Below are 14,132 nucleotides of genomic sequence, written 5' to 3' on the forward strand. Positions count from 1 at the left end.
AAAAACTCACCTTAAAATCAATGAAAAATAAGAATGTAATAAACAAATAGAAATAAGAAGAATTAAAGTGACCTGTAGTGCCAAATAATTTATACGACGCTCTCATTTGTCAATGTAATCACTGACTGGAATAAAGCTAATTAATCCTTTTAACTCCTTTGCTTCTAAAGTTGGTTAGAACTGTAATTGAACTCTTTATTATTAGGATTTCCAGCAGTAAGATGGTCTGTCAGTATTGCTACTTATTTAGCAAAAATAAAGATGATTAACTTGTTCTTGTAAATGCTTAAAAAAAGTTACCCTCTGCTTCTTCATCAACCAGCACTTCATTAGCCAAAAGAATGTTGCTTTGGCCTCAAAATTATTCTTATCCAGGAAGCTAATTTAGGGCTTGATCCTGCACCCATATTTCAGTGGAACTTAGTTCAGTTTAAAACAATATTTACATAGAGCATTAGTTGTGAAGGTAACTCCTAAGAAGTTAAATTAGTTAGTAACATGCAAAATTAGACTGTTCATGAGATCACGAATCAAGGATTTAATTGAAATCTTTATAGTAGGCTATGACAAGAGTTCTTTAAAAATAGACTAAAACTTAGAAAGGAGTGCAGCAGCAGGAAGATACTCTGCAGATCTATTTATCGTCACTATTTATTGTTTGTATAGTGACAACAATGAAGTAGGTCCTTTACAGAGAACTACAAAAACAAAATAGATGCAATCAATTTAGCCTGTCATTACTGAAAATACCAAATGCATGAAAAATCTGATTAATAAAGCTCAAGTGAGAACTACATTACTCCAGGGTGGTTCAGAAACAGTAAATTAGGTCAGTAATCTAACCTACGGAAAAACTGAAGCAGATGCTGTTTTGAGCACACTTTGGTAAAGAACAGCTCCTGCACAACGATTAGAAAACTGAAGATATTTAAAGAGCTTTACTGCCAAAACCATGGTTTCCAGGTATGCAATCAATACATGTACAAAGCTCCTGATTGTTTTATGATGAGAAATCAAGTTTGACGTGTATTTTCCAAAGAACTACACAAAACATTTGAATACAAACTGCAGAAAAATAGCCTCATTTAAATAGATATTTGCTTTAAATTAGAAATCTAGAAAAAATAAGGTAAGGAACAAATGTGCATTAGCAGGGATGCAAACCGTATGATGGTTAGGTACTTTACATTTTTTAAATTTTCTTTATGTATGTGTGTGCATCACACCCTCTCTAGCCCCTCCCCCCACCCACACAAAGTACATATAACTTCTAAAAATCCACATAATATATATTCATATTTTTAAAAGTTAAATGTACTCGGAGGGGTGGGGGAGAGACACAGGACAATTAATTTATTTAAAATCAACATTTAATATTAAGGAACCACTTTCAAGTAAATGGCAGGCAAAGTTTGATTCACAAAAAATGTTATAATCTGGCAGCAAATATATAGTAAAATTGGTATTTCCCATAGGACAAAAGGTCACAATCAAAATGATGAGGTTTTGCTTTTTTGTTTGTTTGTTTTGTTTTTGAGTTTTGAGAGGGGGTTTTAAAATACATTTTAAGAGCTCACACCATACCATGAACAACTTCTTAAAAAAATATACACACTCCAAATGAAATGGACAGTGCCTATTTAAAGTTAAAATAGCTTAAAGATGACATTTAATCTTTGAATTTCCTTGCTTTTCCTGGTTTTTCCTCTGTTACAGTTTAACACAGACCTTCTTATATAGTTTATCGGTACCTTTCTTTACAATTTCTTAACACATCAAAGGACAACATACGAATAAGAAAACTCATCACTCATAGGACCACACAGTATGAAAGTTAATAGGGCAGTTTATTGGAGTTGTTAAAGTTTATCACATTTTTAAAAGATTTTCAGATGTTAAATATAGCTATGGGCAATGGGTAGTAATGGCTATACGCCTGGTGCTCCAATGCACACTATAGCAGTAAATTTACCATGGTTTTGTTTAACTCCCAGTGGTGCCAGGATTGACCATTGAGTAGCATATATGGCTAATAAAGAAGGATCCGGGCAACAGGGGAACTCTTTTTGCATCTGGACCTTTCAAGTACCATTACTGAGCACAGCACGCACCAACAAAGACTTAGTTTGGTGCTTGGTGTCACAGTTTCAGGATAAGTGCATCCCAGGAGTGTCCAGTCAGGTCTCCAGCAATCACCTGTCTCTGGGAGGGGACCCTCGTCCCGATCCCTTCTGACCAGGAGTTTTAAGGCAGCACAGTTTCCTGCATGTAATATCACCAGCAAGCCAAACTGCCTTAAGGCCAGCCCTTGTGGATTGCTCTCTCTCCAAGGGCTACGAACAGTGTATTGCCAGCACTTACAAGTTACCACAAAGCTCCTTCTAAGCAAGCACCTTTATTCTTGAGGTAAAAACACTGCAGAAATATTATAATGAGAACAAATGATTTAAACACAGTAAATTTAACAAGAGTCACCAATCACTCTTACGGTGCCTTAGAAGACAAAAGTCTTTCCAAATCTTCCACCAGGGCAGGGTCCCCACTAATGGCACAATAAAACACCCACCTCCATGGAGTCCCCTACGTAAGCACCAGTATTGTATATTGCTAATGCCTTTATATGCATTGGAAAGTATCTTGGGAAGGGTTGAAGGTGAGAGTGTGGAGTGGGAGATTCCTTTGCAGGTTACAAGAGGCCGAAGGGGGAGGAAAGGAGAAAGGAATGGGTTAATTCGAGGATCCAGCTAGGCCCAAAGATAAGGAACAAAACTGCAACCCAAGGCCAGCACATACAAACAAGCTCTCTGCTGCCAAACATCCAGAAGCCTGTGTCTCCACCATGGCCAGCTGTGAGAAAGGAGAACTGAGACAGATAGAACTGAAGGGGTGCAAAACCTGTAAGACTGCGAAGGTCAGTGAGTTGAAAAACAGTCTCGCGACCCTGAGACTGGTGTGTTTTGGGGAAATTAAGGGAGCCGCGGAAGGCCGGTTTGGACTGGTACCAAGAGCACGGGGGCCGAGGGTCCCTGGACAAAAATTCCCCCAGGAAGAACCCACGGCTTAAAAGTAACTGGCTGCTGAGCCACTCCAGCTCTGACCAGTGCGGCTGGCCCCAGGGCCACTCCAGCAGCAGCCAGTGTGGCTGGCTGCAGGGCTGCCCGAGCAGCTGGCCGCTGCAGAAGTCAGAGGTCACGGAATCCATGACTTCCTCTGTGACAGACACGGAGCCTTACTCATATGTAAACCATTCAGAAATTTAATACAATATGGTCTCCAAAGCTACTGAATGAGATTGCAATATCTGTCACAATTGGGACTACTAACCCTGCAGAATTAGGCAAATGAGGTAATCCTCTTTTCTGCCAATAGGAAATGGATTAGGGGCATGACAAGGCTAGGAGTTTCCTTCTGCCGTAGTGCAAAAAGCCTTTGAATAGAGCAGGCCTGGAATAAATTCCTTTAAGATTCATAAATGCTAAAATGTTTTTTTTAAAAAGTCAAGGCTTTGGATGAAAAGGAATTAGGCCTTGGACAGTTTGGCAGTTCTAAATTTGAACACCAAAGTGAGGGAGAAGATGACGCTGGTGAATTCCAAGAGCAGATACTGCTTCCACCCTTTCCACTGTAATTGTCCTTAAGGGATGAGGGTGGATTTTTATTATGTTATCTTAACTTTTAATGAATTTACCACTACTTAGTAAAATCTAATGCCTATGTCTCTCCTCCTACCATGTATGCCGAATATTTTTAAATTATTTAGTCACTGACAAAGATTAAAATGATATCTGATACAAGTAGACTTCACAGTCTCTGTACCTTCCTGATTCTCTTCTTATCTCTTTAACTATTTCCTAAGGGTCTCCCATACTGGCTTGTCCTTCTCCATCTCATTTTGTCAGTGTCCCAAAGAGCTTGCCTTTCAACTCTCTCCTCTTCTACATCTATCCCCGTTGTTGGGAAGCATCTTAAGTTCATGCTGCTTTAATTGCCATCTCTGTGCTGATGATTCACAGATCTCTCCTCCCTTCTGTTCAGATTTCACAGCTTTGAATCTCCTCCTGGATATCTGTCATCAACTCTAACACTACATAACTAAAAAATGAACTAATGTTTCCTCCGAAATCCTCCTCCCTCCCTTCTTTCTCCATCCCTGTCAACAACTCCACCACCTTCTGTCCCACAGGCTCAGAACCTGGGTGCCGTTTTCAACTCTGCTTCCTTTTCCACACACAATATGTTGATTCCCTCCCTGCAGCATTTCAGAAATCTTTTTAGTTCCCTCAGTTCAAACTACAAACATCCTTGTCCATACTTTCACCTTCTGGTGTCTCAATGGCTGTAACTATCTCCTCTCTAACCTCCACGGCCCTCATCTTGTCCTCTGCTCCAATCCACTCTACCCAGAACTCAGATGTGTAAAGCTTATCCATCTTATCCACCACTAATAGAACCAGGAACATCATATCTAAGCACATTTGGGTGAGAGAACTGAATATATCATATACATCCAGTTAGGGAAGATAAAGAAAATATTCTTTGGAAAAGAGGCACGTGAGGGGAAATATAACGTACGTTATTAAAAAAAATCTATTTTATAAAAGTAATTGCCTATAAAACTTATAACAACTAAAATGTTTTAAAAACCGTAGTGCTTTTTTTCCTGAATATTTTGTGAAACTGTAAATTTTCTCTAAGGTCTTTTATCCTTAAATATAATACAAACTAAAACTAATCACTACCCAGGTAGCTGAACACAAAAAGAATTGCCTTAATATTATTTATTTTAACAATTTATATACAGTGGCACCTATCACCATGGCAACTAGACATTTCATGCAAAAATTCAACACATAACTTACATAAATCAGGCAGAATGGATAGCATTAGACCGAGCCTCTGTTGTTACAGCTAGAACAAAAGAAATCAATAACCATTTTCTGGGATACAATTAATAGAGAGTTACATTATATAAGAGAAGGTTCTTTTCCTCTACCTTTCTAAACTGAATTATTTTTATCCTTTCTGCAAAAAAAAATTGCTATCTTATTATCCCTAAATATCTGGTCATATTTTTGCCTGCACTTTACTTATGCTAAGACAGTAAAATACTTTCCTGATGTAATAATTTTAAGATGAGTTGATATACTGAGGGAAGAAATCACGACAATTATTTCAGCACTGACAGGAAGTGCGGGGTTATCTACCTACATATCTCGCTGGCTCTAGCTGCTGACAGAACTCTGAATGCAACTTCAGTTCTAAGGGGATTTCTCCAGCTGAAGGCATTTTCAATCAATAGGTGAAAATCTCCACTAAAATCATTAACAGATGAGATGCTGAAAATTATAGTGTGTCCAAAATGTTCCACACTGACATAATAGTGACTCTTTTTTTAAATCCTCAAAAAGGGCAACCCATAAATATTGGTTTCATAGTTTGATACTGGCAGGTGTCAAACCATAAAATAAAGCATTTTGTAATGACAAAATTTCATTCCTCTGATGAAAAACTTTCAATTCCACTTTCCATGTTCAAATGCGTAAGATCATTTAGGACCAAATGACTTTCTAGCTGCCTTTTACTCCTGTTTTCTTCCCACACTATAAATACAGTAATTGCTCCTGGATATCAAAATCATTTGTAGCAAAACATATTTTTAGATACATATAATCCTCAGATGCTCACCTGGCCACAGAGGGAATGAAATTAATTGAATTTCAGCAATACAAAAAAAGTACACAGTATTTCTGATTCAACTATCACCTTAACATTTATACCACGAATTTCAGACAATCTCCTTTGAAATGTTTGCTCTAATAAACAAACCTCTGATGTTCACACTGACCATAACAGTTTACTGAGACGGGGCTTAACCCTGCATTTCTTGCACATCTAAAACTCCCATTTCCAAGGGGGCTCACCATGGTAAAGTTGAAGCGTCAGTTTTAGGCATGCAAGAAATGCAGGGTCTGAATCTTTATTTCCACAATTAACTCTGATTCACATAAATACATTAAATGACAAAGTTAACAATGTTGCACACAGTTACCAAGGGAGTAGGTGAAATATCCTTTTTCTGACTCAATTTAATACAGAAAATAACTGTGGAATCTGGGATACAACGTGCAATAGTTGGTAAGTGTTATCTTTAACAATGTCCAAAGCATTTATCCAGAAAGGAAGCTAGATATCTATAAGTACATTTTTTTTAGATTTATTTAACTCCAAAATATGATTGCCACCCACATCTGGTCCTCAGAGTTTCCACAGCCATTCCACTAGTCATTTCACCCCATTTGGTGGCAGAGGTCTATTATTTCAAGCAGCATATGGCACTCTCATTCAGGTACCTTTCCCAGGCCCTTACCAGGAAAGACTTAGTAGCCATAGTTGTTTCCCTTCAGCACTCCAAGCAGAGAGATTCCTTGTTCTCTCACCCATCTCAGACTGATCACAGGACCTGCCTTTTATTCCTGCTTCTCTTCCCAGGCTTTGCTCAATACTGCCTACCCTAAATGTTCAAAAACTAAAAGGCACACCCACATTTCATGAGATTGGCTTAGAAATCTCATGGGGGGTTTTTTGTTTGTTTTTGGTTTTTTTAATTAAAGTACATTTGGGGCTCTTTTATTTGCTTTCTAGTTATTGTCTTTAAGGTGCACTGAGATAATATTTTTTATGTTTTTCTCTCCAACCATGATCGCTAGAAACTTTTTTTTATGGGAAAGCTGACAGTTCACATATTCTAGGAGTTGAGGATCCATATTACTATTGTGTAAGATTTTTAAAAGCACTTCAGTGAGTTGGGAAACTAAGGGTAAATTTTTCAAAGAATCTGTATGATTTAGGAGTCCAAGTCCCATATTAAAGAGTGACAGTCTTCAGAGCCTAGGTCTCACAGAGTCAGTGAAACTTTAGACAGGTTTCAAATGCTGGATCATTGGTGGGTAAACTATGAATATCTTCAGACTTGGGTTCTGGAGTGCCCAAATCATTTTTCAAAGTTGGAATACCACAGCCCATGTCTCATGACATTAATAAATACAGTATTAGAAATGCAACCAAAAATGGATAAAAATTATGATCAAATTTACAAAATATATACATAAACACCTTATAAATTCACTGAAGCCCAGGCTTAGACTGCAACTTATCCAAACTAAACTATGTCCCTTGAGGTTTGCAACTTAGAAAATTGTGTTATACACAAATAAGCTACTCTAATTTCAACAAGGTCATTCCTACCCATGATTATCTCTACTCTTAGAGAATAATATGAAACTGCTGTACAGAATCAGGTTTTAAATTTCCAGTGTTCCTTTCACCTACATTTCACCTTATCACTAGCCATCACATATTCTTTGAATTCTAAACGGGAAGAAAATGTCAGCCAGGGATAATGTGTACCCTGGAATAATTCTAATTATGAGCTCTGTTTTGAAATTTAAACAATGTAGATCCTAGGCAGTAAAGGTTGCAAAATATTATACACTATAATCCTCTGTTTCCAGGCAGTTATAGCATTCCAAAACCGTCATTTGGGCTGTTTACTATATTTAGTTTGTGCTTGAAGGGCTGGGTAAATGTTTTTGAAACTTTCAACCAAACCTTCCACCAAATATATATAGAGAGGTTGCGAATGTGTGGATTTCCCTGTCCCCTCTCAATTTTTTATAATAAAGTACTCTGTTTTCAAGATGGATTTGCCTGCAAATATCTGATGATCGGTTTGAGAGCTTAAGTGTACACTTTGCAAAATGGTGTTATCCACTAAAAAGCTACTGTTCATATTCCTTAAACTTGACCTGTTTTGTAGATCTCACTGAGACTGGAAATGTAAAGCCTCTTTAAAAAGACATCGATTAGTAGTTTTAATAGTGTGAATATTTAAAAACAGATCATTAGTTAAGAATAGCTGACACAGACAACTATCTAGCTGAGCTGAGCTTATGGCCTTCAGTTTTAGAGATATATTTGGCAAGTTCTTACCAATTAGTACTTTAAAAAATGGAAATGAGGCATCCTCAGTGGAAAAGATTTTAAATAAGAAGCACAAAAATATTATTTTAACAGATTTATTTTTACATTTATATGTATTTTAAGTTTCCTCAGTACAAAAAATAAATAGGACAATTTTGTATATCTCATGTAAAAGTAATACTGAACTATTTCGCAAGTGGTATGCACTCATATTTATTATTTGTCTAATTATAGATCATTGCCCCACTATGTTAGTTGCTGTGCATAAGAGGGTGCCCCTGCCCCAAAGATCATACAATAAACCAAAAGTGGGAGAAAGGAAGTAGAATTATCTACAGTCTACAGATGGGAATCTGTGCCACAGAGAAATTAAAAGATTTGATAAAGGTCATACAAATAGTCTGACAGAGCTCGGGACTAGGGGCAGATCTCCCAAGCCCCGGTCAACCACAACACCATCCTGGCCTTCCATGACCCCTGTTCAACAAGATACTTAAGCACATGTGTAACTTTAAGCACAAGTATCCTATTAAAGCTTTCGGTGGGACCATTCATGTGTTTAAAGTTACGTATGTGCTCAAGGATCTTGCTAAATTGGGTCCCACATTAGAAAAGTTTATTTCAATGTATAAGCACAAGAGAGCAGGGTTAAGGTTGTGAGTCAAACCGTAGCTTTTGCTAAGCTAAAATCACACAGCATCATTAAAGAAAGTTGAAAAGAGTCTCTTTTGGAGAATAGCATCACACACAAAAAATAGGAATAAAGAATAAAGTATGTTTCCAGTAAATATTTTATTTTAAAGGGGCTGATTACTTTGAAGACAATGAACATAAGATGAGTTTTCTTGGATATTCTCAATGTTTTCAGGATTTGAATCCTGAGGAAGAAGATATTCCAAACTTTTTATTGAAAATATCTACTAGATAGTCCAGGAATGTTGAGAATGATAATGATAGAAGAGTTGCCTATAGATGGCATAGAAAGGCAATAAATCTTCTACTCCTTCCAGTACCATCCTAGCCATTTGTACTACTTTACACTCAGGAACATGCTTGTTTACATGCAACAAAGGCTATGGATGACCTGAACCTATAGGGTGAAATTCCAGCCCTACTGAAATCAATGGAAAATCTCTCATTAACTTCAACAGTAGAAGGATTTCACCCGTATCATGATAGTGCCTAAATGCCAACTGAGAGGTACTCTGCAATCCTCTGCCAAAGGTTCCTTGGGAGGGCTGCCCTGTTTCTTCTCCCATGGTAGGAAACTGTGCTGCGTCAATCGGCAATTACTTCTGCAGACACCAAAGCAGCGCACAGACAAGCAGTATACAGATTTGGTCTGCAGGCATATGCATGCAGGGGCTGCACCCTTGCATCCTCAGCTACCCTCAGGATTGAGATATCAGCTTCCATTCCCCCCACCCCCGCCTGTGGAAAACAGTGCCAGTATTCAGAATAGGGTCCCTAGGTGCTTGTGTCCCCCTCTGAAACACCCAACGCTTTGTCCCCTCTCCCTCCCCACTCCCTGGCCAAACTCACCGTGGTTAGGGCTCTTGCCATGCCATTTGCCTGCCAAGGGAAAGTGGTGTATGTAACTTGTATGAATCAAGGCTGTTAGAGTGCACTCAATAGTTCTTCTATTGTTTCTTTAGATTCTGCAGATGTACCCTGAGGGTCTCCTCCTGCACACCAGCTGAGCAACCCAGTCTGATAAGCAATTCCCTCATGAGGAGTAAGACAGACATTTTCAGGAAGTTGCTGCAATCATATGATGCTGCTGGTTGTCTCTCTCCAGGCTCTGTGCTCACTATCTATGAAAAACAGAGTGGAGAGCCAGGAGAGAAAACAGGGACAGAAGCAGATGATACTGCTGCTTGAGGACCAAACAGATACGCTAAGGTCCCTGACTGTGCTGCAGGTAGAACACATCTGTGCTCACCTCCTCCTGCAGCTGTCATAAACAGATAGCTACGGGTTAATGTCTCTTTCACCTGGAAAGAAGTAACCTGAAACACCTGACCAGAGGACCAATCAGGAAACAAGACTTTTTCAAATCTGGGTGGAGGGAAGTTTGTGTGTGAGTCCTTTGTTCTTTGTCTTGAATCTGTCTCTCTCTCGGCTATGAGAGGATTTCTGTTTCCTGCCTTTCTAATCTCCTGTTTTCCAATTGTAAGGACAAAAAGATAGGTTTGTTTTTTTGTATTTACATGTGTGTAGTTGCTGGAGTGCTTTGAATTGTATTCTTTTTGAATAAGGCTGTTTATTCATATTTCTTTTAAGCAATTGACCCTGTATTTGTCCCCTTAATACAGAGAGACCATTTTTATGTATTTTTTTTTCTTTTTATATAAAGCTTTTCTTTTTAAGACCTGTTGGAGTTTTTCTTTAGTGGGGAACTCCAGGGAATTGAGTCTGTGCTCACCAGGGAATTGGTGGGAGGAAGAAGTCAGGGGGAAATCTGTGTGTGTTAGATTTACTAGCCTGACTTTGCATACCCTCTGGGTGAAGAGGGAAGTACTTCTGTTTCCAGGACTGGAAATAGAGAGGGTGGAATCCCTCTGTTTAGATTCACGGAGCTTGCTTATGTGTATCTCTCCAGGAACACCTGGAGGGGGGAAGGGAAAAGGTTTATTTCCCTTTGTTGTGAGACTCAAGGGATTTGCGTCTTGGGGTCCCCAGGGAAGGTTTTTTGGGGGACCAGAGTGCCCCAAAACACTCTAATTTTTTGGGTGGTGGCAGCTTTACCAGGTCCAAGCTGGTAACTAAGCTTGGAGGTTTTCATGCTAACCCCCATATTTTGGACGCTAAGGTCCAAATCTGGGAACAGCTTATGACAGCAGCCCATACAAAACTGCCTTTCTTGCCTTCCTCAAACTCCCCACACACATTCCTTGCATGTTCCCGGGCTATTGCAGTACCCCATGCACTCCATCCCGAGGGATGTGTTTCACAATGACAGCGAGACAGACACCCAGCTGTGAGAGCCTCATTTCAAAAAGTCCTCTTCATTATCTTGTTCCTTGTAAGAAATTGAAATGTTTGCATAGCTGTAGAATAAAAATGTACTTATAAAAAATGAATCTTTATTTGTCTCTTACACACAATGGTTTCCCTGACCACCCCACACTGATGCCGATGAATCGACCCTGATGATCCACTAGCACTTGCAAGATCATAGAAAAGTAGCCTTTTCTGTTGATGTACTCGCATTTGTCTGGGGCCAAAATGGAGATATGTATGCCATCTATCACCCCACCGCAGTTAGGGAATCCGATTGCCTCAAAACCGTCTGCTATTTCCCGCACATTGCCCAGAACCACAGCCCTTCATAGCAGGAAGTGATTACTGGCCCTGCACACTTGCATCACTGCAACCCCCATGGCAGACTTCCTCACTCCAGACTGATTCACGACTGACCAGAAGCAGTCTTATGTTGCCAGCTTCCACACAGCAATTGCCACTCGAATCTTCACAGTTACGGCAGCTCTCATTTTGGTGTCCTTGTGCCAGAAGGTAGGGTGTGAGCTCCACACACTGTTCCAGGAAGGTGGCTTTGCACATCTAAAAGTTCTGCAGCCACTGCTCGTCATCCTGCAATCATCAATGCAATCCCACCACTCAGTGTTTGTTTCCTGAGCCCAGTACTGATGGTCTTACTATGTGCAGCTGCTCTGTAAATGCCAAAAGCAATCATGAATTGTTTCTTTTCATTGCACACAGCAGGGCAGACACCTCGGTATCATTATCAGATTTGCAGTTCATGAAATACTGCAGGATGAGCCACTTTGTGTTCATAATGCTCATCACAAGACTGGAGAGCAGTGCAGGAGCCGTGCTTTCAGACAGAAATGGAGGGCACACAGTTTACAGGGTCTGCTGAAAAGTGGCATGGAAGCCATAGAATGATGGGACAGAGAAAAATGCATCATTGAATGCTGAGCCCACCCCCTAGGAGGCACTGCAACCCCTTCCCAGAGTACCCAGCAGCAGATGGCAGTGAATTGCACAGTGGGATAGCCACCCATGGTGCTCTGCTCTCTCCATCGATGGAAGAGCACCAACAGTGGACACGATCTGCTGTCATAAGGAGCGTCATGTGGACGTGCAAAAGAGGTTTAATTACAGCTATAGATGATCGTCAACGTAACTTAAGTAGACTTAGCTTTGTAGTATAGACATAGCCTAAGAGACAGTCCCTGCCATGAAGCATTTACAGCCTAAGTAGACAAGACAGATAAAGCTAGGGGAAAGGGACAGAATATAAATGCAGAGTAAGCAATGCGAAAGAGGCAAACATTATGCTAGCCACACAATTTTTGTTTTTTAAATATTTTCAGAAGGATTATACTAGGAAGGGATTAGTTAGACGGAAAAACAAAGGGCTGTGGTGGGGCAAATAGCCAACCAGCATAGAGGACAGAATATTAGCAATAACAACAGCAGAAAGCATTCTGATAACATCAATGTCTGTCAGTCCATGCTTCAAACAGTTTTTGGAGCTGCTTTGCTGACTTCATTTTGAGGCTGACACCTCCACTCAGTTTCTTTCCCAAAGCCCACATGCCCCAGCGGAGAGGTAGAGAACACCACATGGGTCGTTCTGCCCCAGAGATGGTCTCCTCTGCATAATTCTGGATAAAAGGGGTAGTGGGCAGAGTGATCCTCCCACCCCAGGACAGCAGTTCCTGCTTGAACTTCTTCAAACTGCTTGATCTGCATCAAAACAGAATTGATAAAAAATATGTTCTGATTTTCCAAGCAGCTCTAATCAGGAATAAGAGGACTAATAACTAATGAATAAGTGAACTAGCAAAGAGGAACAGCTGACAGGGGAGTTATGCGAGGTGATTTAGAGAAAGAGTGGAGAGTGGGGGGCTAGATACACTTCATTAACATTCTTTAAACTTAAGGCAATAAACACCCCCTGATAAAAACAAAACAAACCAATAAAGGAAAGAGCTGCTGGAGTAAAAAGAGAATGCAGGCAGAAGTCCAGCAATAGAGTGGGGGCTATGCAGTTTACTGCACTGAATGTAGCATGTACGATTACCTGCCTTATGGGCAGGTGGTGTATGTGTGCATTCGATGCAAAGACCTCCTGGCCCTCAGAAACTGTGTACAGGCTTTAGAGGCCAGGGTGGCTGAGCTGAAGGAGCTAAAGGAGACAGAGAGGTACATAGATGAGACTTTCTGGGACACAGTAGAAAGGTCCCACCCCTGGTCTGATGGCCTCTGTGCTGTTGAGGAGGATGAAAGTCTCAGGGAAGGAGAACATCAAACTGGAGCAGAAGGAAACAATCCCATAGTTGGGACCCTCCTTCCAGAAGATGCCATGGTATCCTGTCTCCAGGGGAGGAAACTCCAGTTATCAGGAAGAGACAGGTATTAGAAATGGGAGATTCGATCATTAGAAACAGTTAGCTGGGTTTGCGATGACCAAGAGAACCGCATGGTGACTTCTCTGCCGGGTGCAAAAGTTGCATCTCTCTTGAGACATCTAGACAGGGCTTGTGTGTTATGCTAGAGAGAAGCCAGTGGCCGCGGTACATGTAGGTACCAATGACATAGGGAAGGGCAGGAGCGAGGTCCTGAAGGCCAAATTTAGGCCAAGTTACTGAGCTAAATGGACCTTTGGTCTGACCCAGTGTGGCCGGTCTTATGCTTCTTAAGATACCCTCACTGTGTTTTTACAACAGTCCTGCAACAGTTCTAATAAAGTGAAGTCTGACACGTATGAGAACTAGCCTGTAAACACACAGTATTCCTTCCACATTCTCTCAACACATCACACACCTTAGTGAAGTGTCCAGAATTATCTTCTTCATAGGCTTTGCTTTTGTGACTACAACAAAACATTACCCTCAGACCAAGCTTAGCTTTTCCTAGGGATTCTCCCTGTCAGAAAGGAAATACTTACCAATTAGATGAGGAACCCATGATTGAAACAATTTTTAATGAGAAGTTCAAAATTATTATTGTAACAGGTTATTTTATTGGGTTTCTATATACACTGCTACTCCAATATAACATGACCCGATGTAACGCGAGTTCACATACAAGGCGGTAAAGCTCTGACACGCTGCTCTGAGCAGCATGTTAAGGGTGCCGGGCCAGGCTGGGGCTGAGGGGTTCGATAAGGGGCAGAGGGT

At 40.3% G+C, this 14,132-nt stretch overlaps 1 protein-coding gene across 4 annotated transcripts in view; it reads right to left on the bottom strand.

Moving 5' to 3' along the window:
* CNKSR2 (connector enhancer of kinase suppressor of Ras 2) overlaps positions 1-14,132 on the bottom strand; it is a 368,568-nt gene that overhangs the window by 232,446 nt on the left and 121,990 nt on the right. The window lies entirely within an intron of this gene.

The sequence above is a fragment of the Gopherus flavomarginatus genome, chromosome 1 (assembly GCF_025201925.1).
Source record: "Gopherus flavomarginatus isolate rGopFla2 chromosome 1, rGopFla2.mat.asm, whole genome shotgun sequence".
In the NCBI taxonomy this organism is placed as follows: domain Eukaryota; kingdom Metazoa; phylum Chordata; order Testudines; family Testudinidae; genus Gopherus; species Gopherus flavomarginatus.